The sequence below is a fragment of the Tachyglossus aculeatus genome, chromosome 5 (genome assembly GCF_015852505.1).
Source record: "Tachyglossus aculeatus isolate mTacAcu1 chromosome 5, mTacAcu1.pri, whole genome shotgun sequence".
Taxonomy (NCBI): domain Eukaryota; kingdom Metazoa; phylum Chordata; class Mammalia; order Monotremata; family Tachyglossidae; genus Tachyglossus; species Tachyglossus aculeatus.
The window spans coordinates 24,282,534-24,304,557 of record NC_052070.1 but is presented as its reverse complement, the minus strand read 5'-3'; the positions used below and the strand labels follow the sequence as shown (position 1 = coordinate 24,304,557).

General features: G+C 42.0%; 1 pseudogene; it reads right to left on the bottom strand.

The window, feature by feature from the left end:
• The window catches only part of LOC119928749, a 43,976-nt pseudogene extending 26,188 nt beyond the window's left edge, over nt 1-17,788 (bottom strand).
• Between the last annotated feature and the right edge of the window lie 4,236 nt (nt 17,789-22,024).

Below are 22,024 nucleotides of genomic sequence, written 5' to 3'. Positions count from 1 at the left end.
CTCTTTGCTCCAGCTGTGTGCCTGACAGAGTGGAAGTCCCAAACTCTGGGCAGAGGCAAATAGCCTTAATGATGTGACAGAGTTCCTTCCAACCCCTGTTGTGAGAGTTCATGGAGACCCCCTTCCCAGATATACCCTGCTACTTCCTGATCCTTGTCCCCTCCATGGTCATATTTGGGAGGATTGTGTGGCAAGCAGAATTCTCCACTCCGGCCATCTAGTGGGTTTTTAGCCTTTTCGCACACTACCAGTCCTCGAGGGTTAGTGACCTTCTGTCTTTTCAGAATAGAGGGGCCCACAGTTCTCAGGTTGGCCCCGGGAGATACGTAGAGTGTTCGCTCAGAGCAAATGGAGGCTTGTTACAATAATTGGGTTGATCTGGCCGAGGCCCAACCAGCATCCTCATGTGGGACATGGACTTTGTCCAACCTGAGTAACTTCTATCTACCTTAATGCTTAGAGCAGTGCCTGGAACATAGTAAGTGCTTAACAAATACCATAAAAAGACCTCTACTCTCTCATATTCAAAGCCCTAATAAAAGAGTATCTTCTCCTAGAAGCGTTCATAGACTAACCTCTCAATATCCCATCCTATCCTCTCTCCCTCTTGTGTTGTCTATGCACGTGAGTTCCCAATCTCACTGCACTGATGTACATCTGCTTATAGCCAATGAATCAATCAATGGTATTTATTGAGTACATACTGTGTACAGAACACTGCACCAACCACTGGGGAGAGTACAATACAGCAGAACTGGTAGATACAAAGACTGTCTACAGAGTCTAAAGGAGGAGACAGACACTAATAGAAATAAACAAATTATAGATGTGTATGTAAGTGCTGGGAGGCTGAAGGTGGAGTTGCTTCCCCTATGTGTAAATTATTTCAATGTCTTTCTGTTACAGTCTTAACTACAGAGGGCAGGGGTTGCCTACCAAATCTAGTCTACCAAATCTACAAAATCTAGTGTCTACCAAATCTAGTCTAGTCACCCAGATGCTTAGTGCATTATCTGCCTACAGTAAGCACTCAATAAATACCACTGATTAACTGATTAGGAGATAGTCCTTTTCTACCTATGCTGCTATGCTTGAGGATGTCTTAATCACCATTAATAACATTATCTTAAAAATAAAGGATAGCTAGAGATACACATTCAGTGGGGAACAAAAGCCTCAAGAAGACACTCCCCAAGAAATACGTTCATTATTTGCCTGACTATGAAAATTATGTCATCTATAAAGCAAACAGGTCCGATGTCAGACTGGCTTTCATAGCTATAATGTACCATTTAGAATTGTCCAGAGGTAGGAAAGAGGTCCCTAATGTTAAAGGATTTCATACTCCATATAATTATGACATATTGATCAGTCAGTCAGAAGCACAGACTAAGTACCCAGTCTGTACCAAACTAGAGTCCTAGTACTAGAGGACTGTGGAAAATTTTAAAAGTGTATTGAGACCCCCCTCCCTGACCCTGAGATGCCTTAAATAGAAGGGAGATGATAGAATAAATGCAAATACATAAAAAAATAAAATGCAAGTATTAGAACCATAAATGATAGCAAAACCTTCAGACCGCGAGATGTATACCATATTTATGGGGCTTCGTATAAGCACTGATAAAGCCTCTGGATCCTGGCCGCTGGAGCTGTCTAGCTGTCTTCGAAGGTGAAATAAAGGCTGAAATATTTTTCATTTCAAATGTAGCCCTGAAATCTTAACGAAAAAGGGTCAGGGAAACCCAAGAAGACATGTACCTCTGATCACCTCCAAGAAAGGAATGAGTATTCAGCACATGGCAGGAGTTTGCGAGATAGCAGTTTACAGGAAAAAATCTAGGGAAGGGCTTACTCTATTTGGCTAAGAAGGAACTGAGGAGAGAAGTGTGGTGGAGGTGAAGTGGCAGCAGAAAGGCAGTCTTCTGAAGAATGAAATACCTGCAAGCATCTTCCTGACAATGCCATCGTAGCCCTGTTTGATCAAGAAACATCATCTGTCTCCACCAAAGATGAACAGTGAATTGAGTAGCTCCATGAGGTAGCCAGTAGGAATGTGGGAAGTGCTCACAAACATTGATCAAGCAGAAATGGTTTCGTAAGAATGACTCTGAAATTTTAGATACTTGAGCAAATTTTATCTACCCATGTTTACCTCTATCTGTCAGCTATCTATTCTCTAGCTGTCAAGGAAGTAGTAGTTGTTCATAAAGTTATCCCTGTCTTTCCCAATGCTATAGACAATACCACTGTCCTCCCTATCTCACAAGTCTGTAACTTTGGCATCATCCTCGACTCATCTTTCTCATTCAATCCACAAATTCAATCTGCCACCAAATTCTGCCAGTTCTACTTTCACAACATCGCTAAAATCCACCCTTTCCTCTCGATCCAAACTGCTACCGTTTTACTCCAAATACTTATCCTAACCCACCTTGATTACTACATCATCCGCCATGTTGACTTCCCTGCCTGCTCTCTCTCTACACTCCAGTCCATTCTTCACACTGCTGCATGGTTCATTTTTCTAAAAAATGTTCAGTCCATATCTCCCCACTCCTCAAGAACATCCAGTGGTTGTCCATCCATCCAACAGAAACTCCTTACCATTGGCTTTAGAGCACTTAATCAGTTCGCCACCCACCTCCGCCCCATCTTACCTTCACTAATCTCTTACTACAACCCAGACAGCACACATCACTCCTCTAGTACCAACTTATTCACTGTTCCCTGATCTCATCTATCTCACTGCCATCCCCTTTCCCACATCCTCCTCTAGCCTGGAATTCCCTCCCCCTCCACTTATGCCAGAACATGCTCTCCCCACCTTATTAAGGTTAAGATCACAACTCCTCCAAGAGGCTTTCCCTGATTAAGTCTCCTTTTCCCCAGCTCCCTCTCCCTTCTGCAATATCTATACAATTGGACCTGTGAACTCTGGACATTTGATATTACCCCTACCCTCAACCCCACATCACTTATGCATGTATCTATAAATTACATAGTATTAATTACTTATATTAATGTCTGTCTCCCCATTTAGATTGAAAGCTTACTGTGGGCAGGGGCCGTGTCTACCAACTCTGTTGCATTGTACTCTCCCAAGCACCTAGGACAGTGCTCTGCACACAGTAAGCCCTCAATAAATGCCCCTGATGATTTGTTTCTTCTGATGATGCTAATTCCTTCCACGCACCCAGTTGTTCCCTGATCTCATCTATCTCAAGGGAAGGACCCGTGCTTTTTCCCCTAGGCTATTCTCTTCTCCTCTCTAGTGAGCATCACATCTCTTCTTCTTTCGTAGGACTTTAGTGTGTGTTGGGGTTGGGGGAAGGATGGAAGGGAAGGGGCACTTACTAAGCACTGAGGTAGATGCAAGATGATCAGGTGGTTCACAGTCTGTATCCTACATGGGGCTCACAGTCTAAGTAGGAGAAACAACAGGTATTGATTTCCCTTTTTACGAATGATGAAACTGAGGCACAGAGAAGTTAAATGACTTGCCTAAGGCTACACAGCAGGTAGATTACAGAGCAGGAATTAGAACCCAGGTCCTCTGACTCTCAGACACGTGCTCTTTCCACTAGGCCATACTCTTCCCCTCTCATGTGAGCATTACATCTCTCCCTCTCTTTTAGGACTTCAATGAATATTTTGAGTGAGATAAATTTGGGGTGTTGGGATGGGGGGGAGCTTGGGGTAGGAGAGGAGTAAGCCTCCGCCACCTCAGCACTCCTGTATTCATCTTAGTTGATATTGATTTATTTATTCAGCTTAATTTTTATTAAGATCTATCATCTTGCTTAACTTTAGAAAAGCCCCTATTGTTCCTTCTAATTGTCTTGCAGAGTGTGCTGTAGGATGCCCGGGGACTAGGTAAGAAAGAATATAAACATCAGTGCAACCCAGTGCCAATGCTGCAACAACAAATTAAATAATCCAGCAGGATCACCATGCGGCTTCTATCCCGTGAATCAAGTGTCTGTGGTCTGCTTCAGGGGGACTGGATTTGGGCTCATTCTACCACGAGTGTTCGAGTCCTTCCTGGGCTGGATGGGGGCCAGTGGGTGTCCTGGAAGCAAGTAGCAGGGCAGTTTCTTTTCTGAATGCACAGGTGATATTGTTGAAATAGTTTTGGTGTCACAGTCTTTCCTACACCTCTCCTCAAAGAAGCCATCCCCCTTTCCTGTTTGCCGCATACCAGACTGGTGTCCACAGCTATTTGTCTAACTGCCTGCTCTTATGCCACCTTGCTTAAAGCCATTTCACTCTTTCTAATGTGCCTAATATTCCCTTCCTATGAATATGTGGACATTTCAGTTCACCAAACAGCTGTTGTCCGGGTATCTCATTATAATAATAATAATAATAGTAATAATGATAGAATTTATTAAGAGCTTACTATGTGCAAAGCACTGTTCTAAGCACTGGGGAGGTTACAAGGTGATCAGGTTATCCCACGGGGGCTCACAGTCTTAATCCTCATTTTATAGATGAGGTAACTGAGGCCCAGAGAAGTTAAGTGACTTACCCAAAGTCACACAGCTGACAATTGGCAGAGCCGGTATTTGAACCCAGGACCTCTGACTCCAAAGCCCGGGCTCTTTCCACTGAGCCACGCTGCTTATCTTCCATCCCCCTCGAGCGTCCCTCCATTGGTTGAGTTGCCGGGCTGATTATTCCCGTTCCATTCTTGGGAATCCTGTTTTGTCATCTGAAGTTAATTATCCCATTTAAGACAAGCAGCTTATTTAATTATAAGACACTAAGGGATGTTCAAGAAGCTGCTCAAGAAACCAGATATAGTTAGTAGGGCAGGCCAGGGACAAGTTTATCCAAGCCCAGAAGTCTCCCAAAAGCTGCTTCAGAATAATGGCTGTTCCTTTCTTGTCAGTGACAGAGCAGCAGTTGTGGCTGAGAGTCTTCAGGCAAACAGATATACACTCGGTCGTCTCTCCCATTCTCTGCTTGTCAATGTGCTCTCGTGTTTTGCTTAACTCCCTGAGTCAGCATATAAAATCCAGAGTTTGCCCTTACTTACTTGCATGGAAAAAGCAGTAAATGAAGTATTGATAGTGTATCTGGGAGTCGCTAATTATTTCCTTTATGACGAAGAAATTTTCTCTATTCACAGCTTCTGCTGAGGAAAGGCCTGCTACTGGATCAGTGCCAATAACACCGCGCTGGGTATCATGAGGCCGGGGTTCTAGTCCTGGTACTGCTAGGAGCTGGCTGACGTAAGGGAAGACCACAAATGCAACTCTGCAACGTGCTACACCCCTGCCCTGACTCACTCGAGGCACCGGGAATATGGCTGGCAGGAGTGACACGTCTACAAGCCAGTAGCACTATAATCAATTCCTCCAGTGCATATTTCCTGTTCTGGAGTCTCAGAGACTTGTCTATCATTCCTGATAGGAGACTATCATTTGCTGAAAATTGCTTACCAGCAAGTCATTACCCTTCCTTCGTGCCATTCCAGATGTTCCCTGTCCCTTTAAGGGCCATCACAGTCCTCTGAAATGAGGAGTGCATTATTTAGAGGCTGGGTTATTCCGTTTTCTTGTTCTCTCCGGGGATGATCAGTGAACTGTTACAACCTTTCGTTTTTCATTGGTACCAACATACATCACTAAGTACCTAAAGTGCTGTATACGAGAAAATCAATAAATGCAATGCTTAGATGATAAATGTTTACAATTTAGTCTTCTGTTCTCCCCACGTTCTAATAAAAACAACACCTGAAAAAGAACAGGGAGGTTCCCCTTAGGAATTAGACCTCTGCTACTTCTTTCTAACCAGAGGCATTCTGGTCCCAGAGAGACGTAAGAAAGGTGGAGGAGGAGTTTGGTCTGGTGGGAAGAGCATGGGACTGGAAATCAGGAGACTTGGGTTCTAATCCTGTCTCTGCTACCTCCCTGAGGAGAGACCTAAGGCAGGTCACTTTTAACTTCCCTTTGCCTCAGTTTCCTCTCTGCAAAATGGAGATTAAATGACTGTTCTCCTCCCCGACCTGAGACTGTGAGCCCCATGTGGGATAGGGACTGTGTTCTGATAGCATGGCATACTCCCAAGCTTTTAACACAGTACTTTGAACATAGTGAGTGCTTAATGTATACCATTATTATTTTAAATAAGAAAACTGGCTTTCTACAGGTGACTTTTCTAGGAGTGTCTCTGCTCAGGTATTCCAGATTCCCAGGACTGACCTGAGGACAGAGTTTCCAGGGTAAGCCAGTTGCATTGGGGTAGCCCTTTAAAGACGGGTGATCCTTATGGCTTAAATTCTAGAAGACCATTTTCTTGCATGAACGTGATCTCATCCCATCCCATCTGCCACCTCAGCACTCCTGTTTAGTTGATATTGATTTATTTCTTCAATGTTATTTATTCAATTATTTATTCAATTATTCAATGTCAATTATTCAATTTATTCAAATTATTTATTCAATTATTCAATTATTTATTCAATATTATTATTTATTTATTACTTATTTGTTGCCAACTTGTACTTCCCAAGCACTCAGTACAGTGCTGTGCACACAGTAAGCACTCAATAAATATGGACTGATTGATTGATTGATTGATTGAGATTAATCTTTATTAATATCTATCATCTTGCTGAACTTTAGGCTAGTGTTCATTTTATAATAATAATAATAATGATGATGATGGCATTTATTAAGCACTTACTATGAGCAAAGCACTGTTCTAAGCACTGGGGAGGTTACAAGGTGATCAGGTTGTCCCCCAGGGGTTCACAGTCTTCATCCCCATTTTACGGATGAGGTAACTGAGGCCCAGAGAAGTGAAGTGACTTGCCCAAAGTCACACAGCTGACAATTGGCGGAGCCGGGATTTGAACCCATGACCTCTGACTCCAAAGCCCGGGCTCTTTCCACTGAGTCATGCTGCTTCTCTCTTTATGTAAATTCAATAGGGAAAGAAACCTTGCCTCTCAGCCCAGGATACCTGGGGCATGGAGCTAAGGGACGCAGCCTCTTTGACCCCTGATGCCATCGTCCAAGCAGCAGGGAGGCAGAGAATGAGTAGAACCTTGATCACATTCAGATTGTGGGATCTACATGTTATCAAGCTGGGGCTGGGAGGGCCGAGACAAAAAACCCAGCAAACATGAAGAAGTTAGATGAAGGAGACTCTCTCCATGCACCAGAGATAAAGAAGATTCTTGGGACACAAAATTCCAAGAGGACTGGATGGAATCCCTTGGGAGGGGGATGGGGGAAATGACATCCTATCAAGAGAAGCAGAATGGCGGAGTGGATAGAGGAAGATCCTGGAAGTCAGATGGTCAATCAATCAATCAATCACATTTATTGAGCACTTACTGTGTGCAGAGCACTGTACTAAGCGCTTGGGAAGTACAAGTTGGCAACATGTAGAGATGGTCCCTACCCAACAGTGGGCTCACAGTCTAGAAGGGGGAGACAGGGAACAAAACAAAGCATATTAACAAAATAAAATAAATAGAATAGATATGTACAAGTAAAATAAATAGAGTAATAAATATATACAAACATATATACATATATACAGGTGCTGTGGGGAAGGGAAGGAGGTAAGGCGGGGGGGATGGAGGGGGGAGGAGGGGTCATGGGTTCTAATCCCAGCTCTGCCACTTGTCAGCTGTGTGACCTTGGGCAAGTCACTTAACTTCTCTGGGCCTCAGTGACCTCATCGGCAAAATGGGGATCGAGACTGTGACGGACTGTGTCCAACCCGATTCGTTTGTATCCTTCCCAGTGCTTAGTACAGTGCCCGGCACATAATAAGTGCTTAACAAGTATCATAATCATAATCTTCTAGACTGTGAGTCCGCTGTTGGGTAGGGACGGTCTCTGTATGTTGCCAGCTTGTACTTCCCAAGCGCTTAGTACAGTGCTCTGCACACAGTAAGTGCTCAATACAATTGATTGATTGATTGATTAGTAGTGCTCTGCACCTAGTAAGCGCTCAATAAATACGATTAAATGAATAATAATAATTATTATTATCGAAGGTATATGAGAATTTGGCACCTTGCTGAAGTACAACTGCATCCATACAGTTACAGCAAGACCAAGTTTAGAGTCTGAACAGTGGTAATTCCATCTATCAATTTCATTTATTGTGTGCTTACTGGGTGCAGATTAATCATCAGTCAGTTGTGTTTATTGAGTGCTTACTATGTGCAGAGCACTGTATTTAGCACTTGGGCGAGAACAATATAACAGAGTTGGTAATAATAATAATGGCATTTATTAAGCACTTACTATGTGCAAAAGCACTGTTCTAAGCACTGGGGAGGTTACAAGATGATCAGGTTGTCCCACGTGGGGCTCACGGTCTTAATCCCCATTTTTAGATGAGGTAACTGAGGCACAGATAATAATAATATTAATGGCATTTATTAAGCGCTTACTGTGTGCAAAGCACTGTTCTAAGCGCTGGGATAGATACAAGGTAATCAAATTGCCCTACGTGGGGCTCACAGACTTAATCCCCATTTTACAGACGAGGTAACTGAGGCACAGAGAAGTGAAGTGACTCTTCCAAAGTCACACAGCTGACAAGTGGCAGAGCTGGGATTTGAACCCATGACCTCTGACTCCCAAGCCTGTGCTCTTTCCACTGAGTCATGCTGTTTCTCATAGACATGTGCCCTGACCTCATGGCCAGATCCAGTTGGACTGACAGTTTCCACTAGGCACGTTTGAACAAAATCCTGATTTTGTTTCCTTCAAATAGTCTAGGACATTTTAAATGATGAAAAATGATCACTCCAGTAAATACTGTAATTGCTGACCCCATCACCACACCCCCTCGGGAAGATCATTCAATCCACACTGAGCTAGGGAACCCTCGCTGTTCCCTGCCGTTCCCAGTTGGACTGCACAGTTTTCACTGTGCACACTTTAAACAAAAGCTTGACTTGGGCAAACATTGAGTCAGCCCATTGAGCCAGTCTCTTGGTTGACAATCTTTAAGGTGTTCACCAAATAGCCGGATTTTGTCCATACAGTTGTTGTTCCTTCTATAGAATCAACATAGAATCTGTCTCTTTCACATATGACCAGCATTCAAGAATGTCTTAAACACCCTACGGACAGACAAGAATCAAAAGGGTGGAAACTCACCCTGGGTTGAATATAGGAAGAGAGTGTGATGTTGGAAGTGATTCTGAGGGGCTTGTTGCAATGGTGGGCTCTGATACGCAGGACGGGGACCATCAGTCAGCGTGTCGGTGTGGGATAAACATTCATTCGATCATATTCATTGAACACTTATTGTGAGCTAAGCCCTGTACTAAGCCCTTGGGAGAAGACAACAATAGACAGACACATTCCCTGCCTAAAATGACCATGTTTACCCGCATTCAGTAAATTGCATTGCTTCAACCTTCTTGGCTAGTTGGTTCAGTTTGGGGATGCTAATAATGCTGGGGTGGGTGGCAGACAGTATCAATCAATCAACGGTATTTATTAAGCAACTATTTTGTGCAGATCACTGTACTGAGCGCTTGTGAAAGTACAAAACAACCGAGTTAGTAGACATTTCCAACCCACAATTCTTTCGCGAGGATCCGCATAGGGTTACGTTGTCAACTGAAGGCAGCTGTCAGCAACACTAATCTCCCTTTCACCACCCCTAGATTATGATCTCCTTGGAGGCAATTACTTTCCATTCATATCTTCAAATTTTTCCAAACTCTCTAGAACAGTACTATGCACATTTTCAGTGTTGATAAATGATCGGATGATAATGATGATGATGATGAACCAGCAGGCGACAAGTTAATTATTTCTTAAGAGTCCCCATGCGCCTTGTTCAGTGCTACACACCCAGCTGGTCCTGAGTCGCTTCTGTTGATACTAATTCTGATAAATAGTAGTTTTAATATCAAAGCAGGTTTTTCACCCATTAGAAGAGGAGGAGTTGGGGCATTTGGGAATCCAGCAACAGTGGTCACAAGCTTCACTCCTCTGTGAAATAGATGATTTATGTATCCACTGAAGCAGGTAGTAAAAGGGAATGAATGCAGTTGGGTTATCTGTCCCTCTGCTTTGAAAAACCTACTGTGGGGATGAAATATCTCACCAACTAAATTACCCAGTGTCACAGTATTTTCTGAGGAATGACAGGAGAGACGTTCACATCTCTGTTGATAAGTAAGACAACATCATGTGCATTTTTAATGTGACAGGGAGTTAAGGTGACTTATGTGGGTGATGGAAATTTTTAACCTACAAAGTCAATTCTACCTTGCATGTGGAGGACAACTGCCCCAAGACTGTAGGAAACTAAGCAGATTTCTCATTTGAAAAATGCTGCCCTCTCCAATAATCATTGGGTGACAAATGATTTCTCTATTTCTACACACACCAAAACCTATCTACTCTATGAAAGACTTTTCTAGACTCAAGAAACAGAGAACATGATTCCAATATGGATCATCGGCTTGATTCCTTAATACTTTTAAAGCATTGACGATGTCTCCTCCGCAAACACTTAACTCCTTCCCCCAAAACCACCGGTGTACAGAACAGAAAATGCTGCAATTCTTTCCCCATCCCCGCATGCTGACATGTTGAGGATGATATCAACCTCTATGCCAGGACCCAGTTCTGGGATTTAATCAATGAGGTGGAACACCATAGAAATATATGAAGTAGCCTTCTCCCCTGTGGACTGAGCCATCAGAAGGAATTAATCAAATGGCCGGATATAACATTTAGACTGCGACACCGTTGTTGAGTAGGCATTGTCTCTGTTACCGAATTGTACTTTCCAAGCACTTAGTACAGTGCTCTGCACACAGTAAGCACTCAAATACGATTGAATGAATCAGATGACAAGGCACCTCAAAGTTTTGAGGTGAAAAAATGAAACAATTTGGGGATTTAGCTAAGTGAAATTTCTAATTCGGTTCATTCATTTATTCAATTGTATGTATTGAGTGCTTATTATGTGCTTAGCCCTGTACTAAGTGCTTGGGAGAATAGAAGCAGCATGGCCCAGTGGAAAAAACCCAGGCGTGGGAGTCAGAAGTCATGAGTTCTAATTCCAGCTCTGCCACTTGTTAGTTGTTTGACTTTGGGCAAGCCATTTCACTTCTCTGTGCCTCAATTACCTAATCTGTAAAATGGGGATTAAGACTGTGAGCCTCATGTGAGACAACCTGATTACGTTGTACCTACCCCAGTGCTTAGAACAGTGCTTCACGCATAGTAAGTGCTTAACAAATACCATTATTATTATTATTACAATACAACAGTAAACAGACATTCCCTGCCCACAGTGAGCTTGCAGTTGAGAGGGGTTATTGCTACATCCTACTTTATCTTTTAACCTTTCCTGGTGTGGACATGACAATATGTCCGAGTATGATTGGGATGAGTCAGGTAAAAGGGTCACACTTGACCTATAGAAAGGTAATTAGGGCTCAGAGCAGAAAAAACCAGCCCAACCTCTTTGTAGGTCAAGTCTGTCCTCCCACTATGGCTTCATACACCTATGATTATGAGGACTGAAGACCTATGGCCTTGAAGCAGTGTGGCTCAGTGGAAAGTGCCCGGGATTTGGAGTCAGAGTTCGAATACCAGCTCCACCAATTGTCAGCTGCGTGACTTTGGGAACATCACTTAACTTCTATGTACCTCAGCTACCTCATCTGTAAAATGGGGATTAAGATTGTGAGCCCCCCATGGGACAACTTGATCACCTTGTAACCTCCCCAGTGCTTAGAACATAGTAAGTGCTTAACAAATGTCATTATTATTATTATTATTATTATAGCCACGCTTGCTAATTTTGCAGAACTGTACCATGGAACTCACCATCATTATCATTTTCGATCAGTGAATTCAGGAATCATTATTAATATCAGTAACAGCATGGCCTGGTGGAAAGGCACATGCCTGGGAACCAGAGTAACTGGGTTCTAATCCTGGCTTTATCATTTGCCTTCTGTGTGACCATTTTTCCTCATATGTAAAATCATTCAATCAATGGCTTTTATTGAGCACCTACTGTGTTCAGAGCACTGTACTAAGTGCTGGGGGAAATATGAGACAAGCGAGTTGGTAGACGCACTCCCTTCCCACAATGAGGTTACATTCTAGAGCCTGTAGGCTGTGAATCCCATGTGTGAAAGAGGCTGTGTCCTACTGGATTATTTTCTATCTACCCTAGTACTTGACACACAGTAAGCGCTTTACAAATACTATCATTGTTATTATTATTAATATCTATTGAGAGCATAGAGCACCATACTAGGCACTTAGGAGCATACAGTTAACTTGAAGATGCTCTCCCTGCCCTCAAGAAATTTACCATCTAAGGAGAGGCAGACACTGAGAACATACATACAATGGAAGCAAAAGGGAAACTGTAGATACAATTTGTAAGTAAAATTGTAAATAAGCAATATATTAATATAGAAGTTGAATACATGAACAGACATACTCATAATTTCTAAGGATGATTGATGGGATCACATAATCTGAAGAGTGGGGATTAGTCAAGGAGTACTTTGAAGAAAGAAACACTCCAATTAGCTATTGCCAATGTTGGGGACAAGGACTGAATGATTGAGTGAATATGTATTCCTCATGTTTTCACTAAATGGGCCAGACTTTTGTTTGGGAGGAGTCAGTATATCCCTGGAGCTCTTCAGCTTTGGAGCCTCACTACTGGTCATGGATATTCCTTTGCTTTATTTGTCCCAGTACAGATTTTTGTAGGTCTCCATTTTGTGAAGATCATTAGGAAGGCACTGTGTTGGATTTTCCATTTCAGCTTTTATAGGTGTTTCATCTGAGTCACTTTTATTAAATCATTCTACTTGTTTTCTCTTTGACATACCCAGAAGTCTTGGTGGCCGGTTGGTTGACTGGTGTTTCTGTGGCACACCAGTACTTGGTCAAGGTTGGAATTCCTTTATCTAAAAGGCCTGTTGTGATACTGTCACTGAGCACTTTGCGGGAGTCTTTATTTTCCAAGATTCAGCTATTTAGCCCTTTGACGGGCTGCATGGCACTTGGTTGTACTTGTAATTTGAGTTTGGAGCATATGGGTCGATGATCAGTCAAGCATTCATTTGCTTTCATAGCTGCAGTAATCTGTATATCTTTCTCGTGGTTCTGATAGATGATGATGATATAGTTTATCAGGTGCCCATTGGACTGCTTCATCACACTGCAGTCTTTGATGAGCACCTTGTGGCTTCAAAACATCCAGTCAGGGATAATAATAATAATGGCATTTGTTAAGCACTTACTGTGTGCAAAACACTGTTCTAAGATCTCGGGGTGGGGGTGGGGGATACAAGGTGAGCAGGTTGTCTCACGTGGGGCTCACAGTCTTAATCCCCATTTAACAGTTGAGTTAACTGAGGCTCAAAGAAGTTAAGTGACTTACCCAAGGTCACACAACAGACATGTGGTGGAGCTGGGATTAGAACCCATGAACTCTGACTCCCAAGCCTGTTCTCTTTCTACTGAGCCATGCTGCTTCTCTAACCATTGGAGGTTGGCAAGGTAGTTTAGGGAAGGAAAATGCATATTTACTACTTTATTAATGATGTGCCTACAGCTATTTTATTCTGACAGTTTTGACACCTGTCTACATGTTTTGTTGTCTGTCTCCCCCTTCTAGACTGTGAACCCGTTGTTGGGTAGGGACCGTCCCTATATGTTGCCAACTTGTACTTCCCAAGCTCTGCACACAGTAAGGGCCCAATAAATACAATTGAATGAATGAATGAAAGTGAAGCTGTGTTTCCCAATTGGCCAGCTGACTGTTTCATTACATTTCACAACAGTAAAATTTGTCTGTTTATTATATGGTATTCTCCCAAGCACATAGTACAGTGTTTTGCACATAGTAAGTGCTCAATAAATACAACTGACTGACTGACTGAACAGCAAAGAGCTGTTCTAGGAGGAGCTGAGCGACCAGTGTTCTCTTGAAGGAGCAGAGAGAAACCCTGGTTTCTTTGTGGGCAGGGGACATGTCTACCAGATCTGTTGTATGGTATTCTCAAAAACACTTAGCATACAATGTTCTAAACAGGAACTGCTCAGTAAATATCATTGATTGATTGATTTTAGCTCTGACTGTTAAAAGCAGCTGGTGTATTTCTTGTTTCTGCTTTGCAATCAGGTTTACACATGGTAATGTGTGCTTACCACCTACTCAATTCCTATGGGCAGCTTAAATGTAGGCCAGTTAACTGGTGTTCGAGTTGGGTGGTTTATTCATGGGTATACAGTTCAAATGTGAATTATCTCATGTGCTCTTTTTCTAATAAATTCTTCCAACCAAAATCCTTTCAGGTCATTATTTTGTTTCAAGATTCTCTCTCAAACATATTCACCAAGACTGAGGTGCAGCCCTCATCCAGATGCTCGTCAGATTAATCTATTCTCAATATCCTGTTTGGTAGAGAGGTGTTTCTGCTTTTAATTTGGGTTAATTTATCATCTAGTCTAAAAAAATCTGAATCATCCCAGTTCTTTTGTTTCTAACATGCGTATCCATGAAGTCCTTCTCTATTTGGGGTGGACTATGACTCTGGTGATTACGCACTGATGCTTGGCAAATCCACTCATATCAGCATATGGCAGAGCTGATTTAAAGACACACTGAAGCACGGTCTCAAATAATGTGGCAGAGCAGTGGAATATTGAGATACCCCTGCAACAGGCAAACCACCCTAGTGGGCAAAGATCAGAAGAAGGGTTGTTCTGCTAGGAAAATGGTTTTTGGTGTTTTGGGACTATTGGGGCATAAAGAGGTAGAATTGCAACCAAAAATTGGCCCAACGTAGAATAATAATAATGATATCTGTTAAGTGCTTACTACGTGCCAAGCACTGTTCTAAGCCTGGGGTAGTTACAAGGTAATTAGTTTGTCCCACATGGGGCTCACAGTCTTAATCCCCATTTTACAGATGAGGTAACATCTGTAACATCTGAGGTAACAGGCACAGAGAAGTTAAGTGATTTGCCCAAGGTAGCAGACAACTGGTGGAGCCGGAATTAAAACCCCCGTCCTCAGGCTCCCAAGCCCGTGCCATTTCCACTTAGCCACACTGCTTCTCTATGAACCCATTAGCACCACCAGGACTTGTCCTTACTTGTAACTAATGTGGAATGGTGAGTGCATTGGCCATAGATCTTTTCAGTTACCATCGCATGAGTATGGAGAATCTCAGCGTGTGATGCTACTGGGAGCTTTTCAGCCAATATAATTCCCTTTGAAAATGGAAGTCATCATATATTATGTAATATATTCCATATGCATTATACAAATACTATGTATGTATTTTATGGAAGCATGCATTATATGTGAGTGTGTGTTTGTATACAGACAGCTCTCAACATGACCATCTCATCATCCACGTCCTTTTCAAGACTTCCAAAGTTTCTATGTCTATCTATATAGATATATAAAAGTTTCTACATCTATATCCCTAATTTCTCACTGGATCTTCATACGGCCTTCTTGTCTCTAAACTTTTCTTGAATCTCCTGGTATCTGTATCCTGCACAACATACGACCTTCTTGTCTCTATTTAAACTTTTCTTGAATCTCCTGCTATCTGTATCCTGCACAACTTTACAAGGTAATGAATTTCAGATTGTGCTCAATAAGTACCATCGACTGACTGATATGTTTAGCAGTGTTAAGTGCTTACTCTTGTTATTTTGAACTCACACACTTTAATTTTAGAAGGCATCCCTCGATGCGGTTTAGTAAGATTTACTCTACACCCTTTCCCCACCCCCATGCTTCCTTCCTATCAAGTGGTGCACACTTTTACCAGCATTGATCAGTATTATAATAAAGGCCTAAAAGCTCAGAGCCCAGCGCATATTTCCTTTGCACGCTTTTTCCCCCCATCTAGATTGTAAGCTGTTTGTGGGGAGGGAATGCGTCTACCAACTCTGTTATATTATACTGTCCAAAGTACTTACTCTAGTGCTCTCTCAAGGTAGGTGCTCAGTAGATATGATTGATTCTGTCTATAATTTGCCATGGAGTTACCTCACCATTGTAACAGCCAACAGGAGAGGTTCAAGGAATTAATAGGTATAAAAAGAGCATCTTTTGCATCATAAAAAAATAGTGCTTGGGAACAGTGACTGCATTTCGTTGACTATAAAACCAAGCAACTCATACTAAAAATAGCTGCATTGTGCAATATTATGCATGAAGTAATTATCGTGAAGGAATTTGATTATATCCATTCATATTAATGGAGCAGTTTCATTCATGGGTTTGTAAACATTTCAAACTCTATTACCCAGTCACGTTATTCCCCTCTGTTGATGGAATAAATTAGCTTTGTTTTATGGCTTGGCAGAACACAGCCAGCAAGGAAGCAGCACTAAACTGCCAAGATATTCCAAGTGTCATCTGGAAAATTCAACTGGAATTCTAGCATGACGATGGCAATTTTCACGTGAAAGTCAATTTGAGATCTTCCAAATGTAATATGCATCTCTTCCATCATATTTAATTACTATTCCTCAAAATATGCTCAGTTCATCTCCAAGCTAAGGAGAAGTTATTTAATTCAATATGAAATCCTTTAAGAAGTTACATAGCCATTGTTTAATTTTTGAAGACTCCCCTACTGACTGGAATTATTGTCCTTTTACTTGATACTTGGAAAGGCGTATAGGTAATGTTAGTAAAACTGCTCAAGAAGTTGAATATGACTTTCTGATGTCCAGGTCTCACAGCCATGTAACTCAAGAGGGTATATTCTCTAAAGAGTAACTTCATTTCTTGAAGAGGAAAAAAACCAAATTGGATCAAATGAAATCATAACAAGATACAGCACAGGACTATTTTTCATGTTGCATCAAGCATTAGGCTTCATTATATTTGCCTTAGATTTTGCCTATTAAATTTTAGGGCATCAGCAAAAAAATCTGATGTAGCTCCAAGTGCTCAGGTTTGGAGTTTAAATATTTTAGAGTCATGAAAACGGCAAGAAATTGCATCTTGTTACTGTATGTCGTATCTTCGAAGGGAAGAAGCAGCAGCATATTGAGTGGTCCCTGACTTTCACTACATTTTTCCCAGCACCTTTCACATTCCTGTAGATATCACAAATGAAGTAGAAGAACTTTAAGATGAGCTTGTGGCCCCATCTCGTGTGGGACTTAGAAAGAAGACATTATTATCAGTGCTCAGTGGTGATCAGGGAAAACACTGAAAGTACAGTGCTTAATATATATGACAATTTAAGACTTCAGATTGCTGTCACCAAGGATCACTAAGCACTTGGATGCTTGTATCCCAATATAAAAAGAAACTACATAGTCATGCATTTTTGCTATTTGTAATTTATTTTAATGTCATCCACGAGATTGCAAGATCCTTTAAGTCAAAGACTATTAACTCTAATGTACTCCCCCGAGGGGAAGGTTGTCTTTATCCCATATGCTTTTGATCAATACTACCGAGTGATTGATTAATGGATGATAAAACAGTACTCATTAGAGTCCTCTGTTAATACTCCTTTTGGGGAACAGATTGAGTAGAATAGGTACAATTGAAAGTTTGCATAATGGCCTACGACATTACTGGGGATTCTCAGCTCTAACATCTGGGTGATAGGAGTGTCTTAAAGTTCTCCATTTTTTCCGCTCTTTAAATACAAGTTTGGGGACACCTTGCTCAGTGTACCCCAAAGCTCCACACACCTATTGCTGGTATCACTCTTTGAATGGTCTCTCCCAAGGTAAAGTCGCCATGGAAGACTTTCACCCATTCTGCGTCCTCTGAATACAGATGTCCTTTTTTCCCCTCCTATTATCAGGATTGTTCCTACTCCAGAGTCCTATTTTGATAATAACAATAATAATTGTGGTATTTGTTAATTGTACTAAACACTGGAGTGGATACAAGTAAATCAGGTTGGACACAGTCACTATCCGACGTGGGGATCACAGTCTCAATCCATATTTTACAGATGAGGTAGCTGGGGCCCAGAGAAGTAAAGTGACTTGCCCCAGGTCACAAAGCAGGCAAGTGGCAGAGCCATAATTAGAACCCATGACCTTCTCCCAGGCCTGTGCCCATTCCACTATTCCATGCTGCTTCTCTGCTTTTCTTATGCTGTTAATCCTGGAACCTCAAACCTTCAGGGTATCATAACCCTTACCCAGGATCATCTCTGATCCCTTCCTGGGCTCTGTGTCCCTCCAGAGTCACAGAACTAAGTTTTCTCTGTGTCCTCTCCCAGCAAGCAACTCATAATCCTTATCTCAAACTGGCTGAGGGTCTTCTTCCCCAACTACCTGCCCCCACCCATCCACACCACTTCATTCCCAATCCTTCCATCTGATTAACTTCAATCAATTCAACAAATCAATTCACTTGAATTGAATTGAATTCAATTAATTTCAAGTGCTTAGTGCACTGCTCTGCACACAGTAAGAGCTCAATAAATATGATTAATTTCACTCCAAATACGACCCAATAAAGCATTAATTAAACTTCCTCCAGGGAGGGGAACCACAAAGTGACTCTCCTGGCTTCCTCTTCCCCCACCTGAATGTGGGAGCTAGTCAAACTGATGATAATGAACAGGAAAATCACTGGAAGAACCAGACTGAAGAATCCAAATTGCTTTCACCTGAGACAACACCAAGCACATGGATACACACACTCCACCATAGCAAGGATGTATATATTTTTACACTCTATTCCCTCTTATTTTGAATGTATTTTGGCGTTTGTCTTCTCCACTAGATTGTAAGCTCCTTGGAAGCATAACCCATGACTAGTATAATGTACTTTTACAAGTGTTTGGGACAGTACTCTGCACATATTTGTCAGTCAATACTATTGAGTGATTGATTGAAATTCTTTTTTGTGTGTGATCAGAAAGAGCCTATTAAGTACAGTCAAGCATTAACCTAGAAGCCTAACTTTGTTCTGATTATCATCTGCCTATTATCAAATTTGCTTCCTTAGATTGTGCTTAAAAAATACATCCATTTCAGTGGGAATTAAAGACTATATTTGGAGTGAATTTTCCCTTAGAAGATTCTATTTAGGGATGAATCTGCCCAGAGTAATTTGATCGCGAAATAGTAAACAAGCATCAGTGGGTGGACTGGCTTATTTTAAATGGTATTTGTAAAGTGCTTACTATGAGACAAGCTCTGTTCTAAGCTCTAGGGTAAATACAAATTAATCAGATTGGTCACATTCTCTGTCCAACATTAGGCTGCCCATCTATGTAGGAGAGAGAACAGATATCTAATCCCCATTTTACAGATGAGGAAACTGAGGCACAAAAGTTAAATGACATGCTCACACAGGAGACAACTGGCAGAGCTGGGATTAGAACCCAGGTCCTCTGATTTCCAGGCCCATGCCCTTTCCACTAGGCCACGCTGCTTCCCATCCACATGCTTTGTATCACAGCTGCTTTTTTCAGTTATGTGTCAATCAATCATTTGTATTTATTGAGCACTTACTATGTGCAGAGCACTGTACTAAGTGCTTGGGAGAATGAAGTGCAAAAGAATTTTCAGACACATACCCTCCCCATAATGAGGTTTCAATCTAGATGGCTTATATACCTAGAGATACATCCTGCCTCAAACTGAGTCTGCCCCAGAATCTCAGAAATAATGAATGTGAGGCTGACTGTCTAACAATATTTCAGGCCTTTCCATAACTCAGAGCTGAGTAACACTCACCATGCCCCCCTCCACCCCCATTGTTATTTTTGCGACCCTCCTTAGTCCTTAAAATATAGATAGGCTGGTGAGTAAAGGGAAAAAGCACTGAACTTCCATCCCCTAACATTTGTACACCCAGTGAAAGGATAAGCTCATGGAACTCTGTGGCAGAAATTATCAGAATGCACAAGAAGGCTTTGGGTAGATTCATAGATGAATGATCCTTAATGGGCTAATAGATGTAAAGTTAGGGGCTGTAGATCAGACAATCAATCAATCACATTTATTGAGCTCTTACTCTGGCAGAGCACCACATTAAGTGCTTGGGAGAATACAAAGTTGAGGGGCTAGTTAATGATGAGTGGTTCATTTCTAGAATGTTTGTCCAGAAGCATTACTCCACGAATAGAGGGGCCACAGAAATGATCATGATGATGATGGTGCTTGTTAAGTGCTTATTATGTGCCAAGCACTGTTCTAAGCCCTGGGATAGATACAAGGTAATCAGGTTATCCCATATGCGGCTCACAGTCTCAATCCCCATTTTGCAGATGGGGGAACTGAGGCCCAGAAAAGTTAAGTGATTTCCCCGAAGTCACACAACTGATAAATGGCAGAGTCAGGATTAGAATCCACAACCTCTGACTCCCAAGCCTGGAATTTGCCCACTAAGCCATGCTACTTCAATCTTCGGTTGGATGAGTTAAGTACCTTGGGCATTTTCTTAGGTTTTTACACATAATTGGTATATCATATTTGAGTGTTTACTGTGTGTGGAACAATATACTAAGTTCTTGAGAGAGTATAATACAACGGAGTTGGTAGACATATTCTCCTCCCAAAGCAGATATCATCTGCATCTTTAAGTTACAAATAAGATTTTTTTTAACGGTATTTGTTAAGCACTTACTATATGCCAGGCACTGAACTAAATTCTAGGATAGATAGAAGATAGTAGGATTGGACAAAGCCTCTGCCCCACATACTTAGTTCCCATTTTACAGATTAGGTAACTGAGGTAAAGAGTGTCACGAGCCCCCGGTTCAGATCGGGGAGCCTCAGTGATGCGTAGTAAAAGTCAAACCGCTCTTCTGATCACCAAGGTTAATATGCAATGTTTTTGACTTAGTTTTTACCAACATGCAAGGGAGTGACACGTACACACATTCACTCACTCCACCAAGGATCCCGGATCAGTCTTTGGTCAAAGAAAGCAGTTCTGCCAATTTTTTTCCTGTGCCAATGCTTCTGATGCTCTCCTGCTACAGGTGTTTCCCTCTGGGATTCGTGTGAGAGAGTAGCTGCTTCAAAGCAACCGCCTTTTATCTGCCTTAGATGTGATCAGCTGTGGCTCTACATGGAAGTCATTAATTGGTCCAGGCCCTTTACTGGGTACAAGAGGTTGAGAATAGCACGCCTCCCTCCATGCTCCACCCCCACAGGCCAGTAATCACCTGCCTCAGATAGAGCCCATTAGTGCCTTCACAAAGTCTCTCCCTCCTTGTTGTTCATGGGATCACAAACAGTCACTAACAAGGCATCTGGTTGTGGGCTCACCACAAACAGAAGTGAAGTGACTTGTCCAAGGTAACAAAGAAGACAAGTGTCAGAGCCAGGAATAGAATGCAGGTCTTCTGACTCGAGTCTCTACTCTTTCCCCGAGGCATAATTGCTTTCCACTAGGCCACACTGCTTCCCATTCTGCACAACAATAGTGGGAAGGAGAAACGGTATGGCCTAGGGCACAGGCCCTGGGTTCTAATCAAGACTCTGCCACTTGTGTTCTCTCAGACCATGAGCAAATTGCTTCACTTCTCTGTGCCTCAGATGTGCAGTGCTCATCTGCAAAATGGGGATTAAGAATGTGAGCCTCATGTGGGACTTGGACCATGTCCAACCTTGTATCTACCCCAGCGCTTAGTACAGTGCCTAGCACATAGTAAGCACTTAAATACAATTGAATGACTGAATGAATACCATAAAAAAAAAATAAAAAAAAACCACGCTGCTGGTTATACTTGTACAACATCTCCCAGGTCTATTCTGTCCTTTCCATCCAAATGGCTACCACCTTCAGGTTACCATTCCCAGATTCCAGCCTCTCCTCACTCCAAATCTACTACATGTTGCTGCATGGAACACCCTCCTGTAGCATCACCTAACCTACATATCTCTTATATACTTATGCTTCTTATACTTCTTATACATCCCAAGCATTTAGTACAGTGCTCTGCACACAGTAAGTGCTCAATAAATACGATTGAATTATATGAGCATGGTTCAGTGGAAAGAGCATGGGCTTTGGAGTCGGA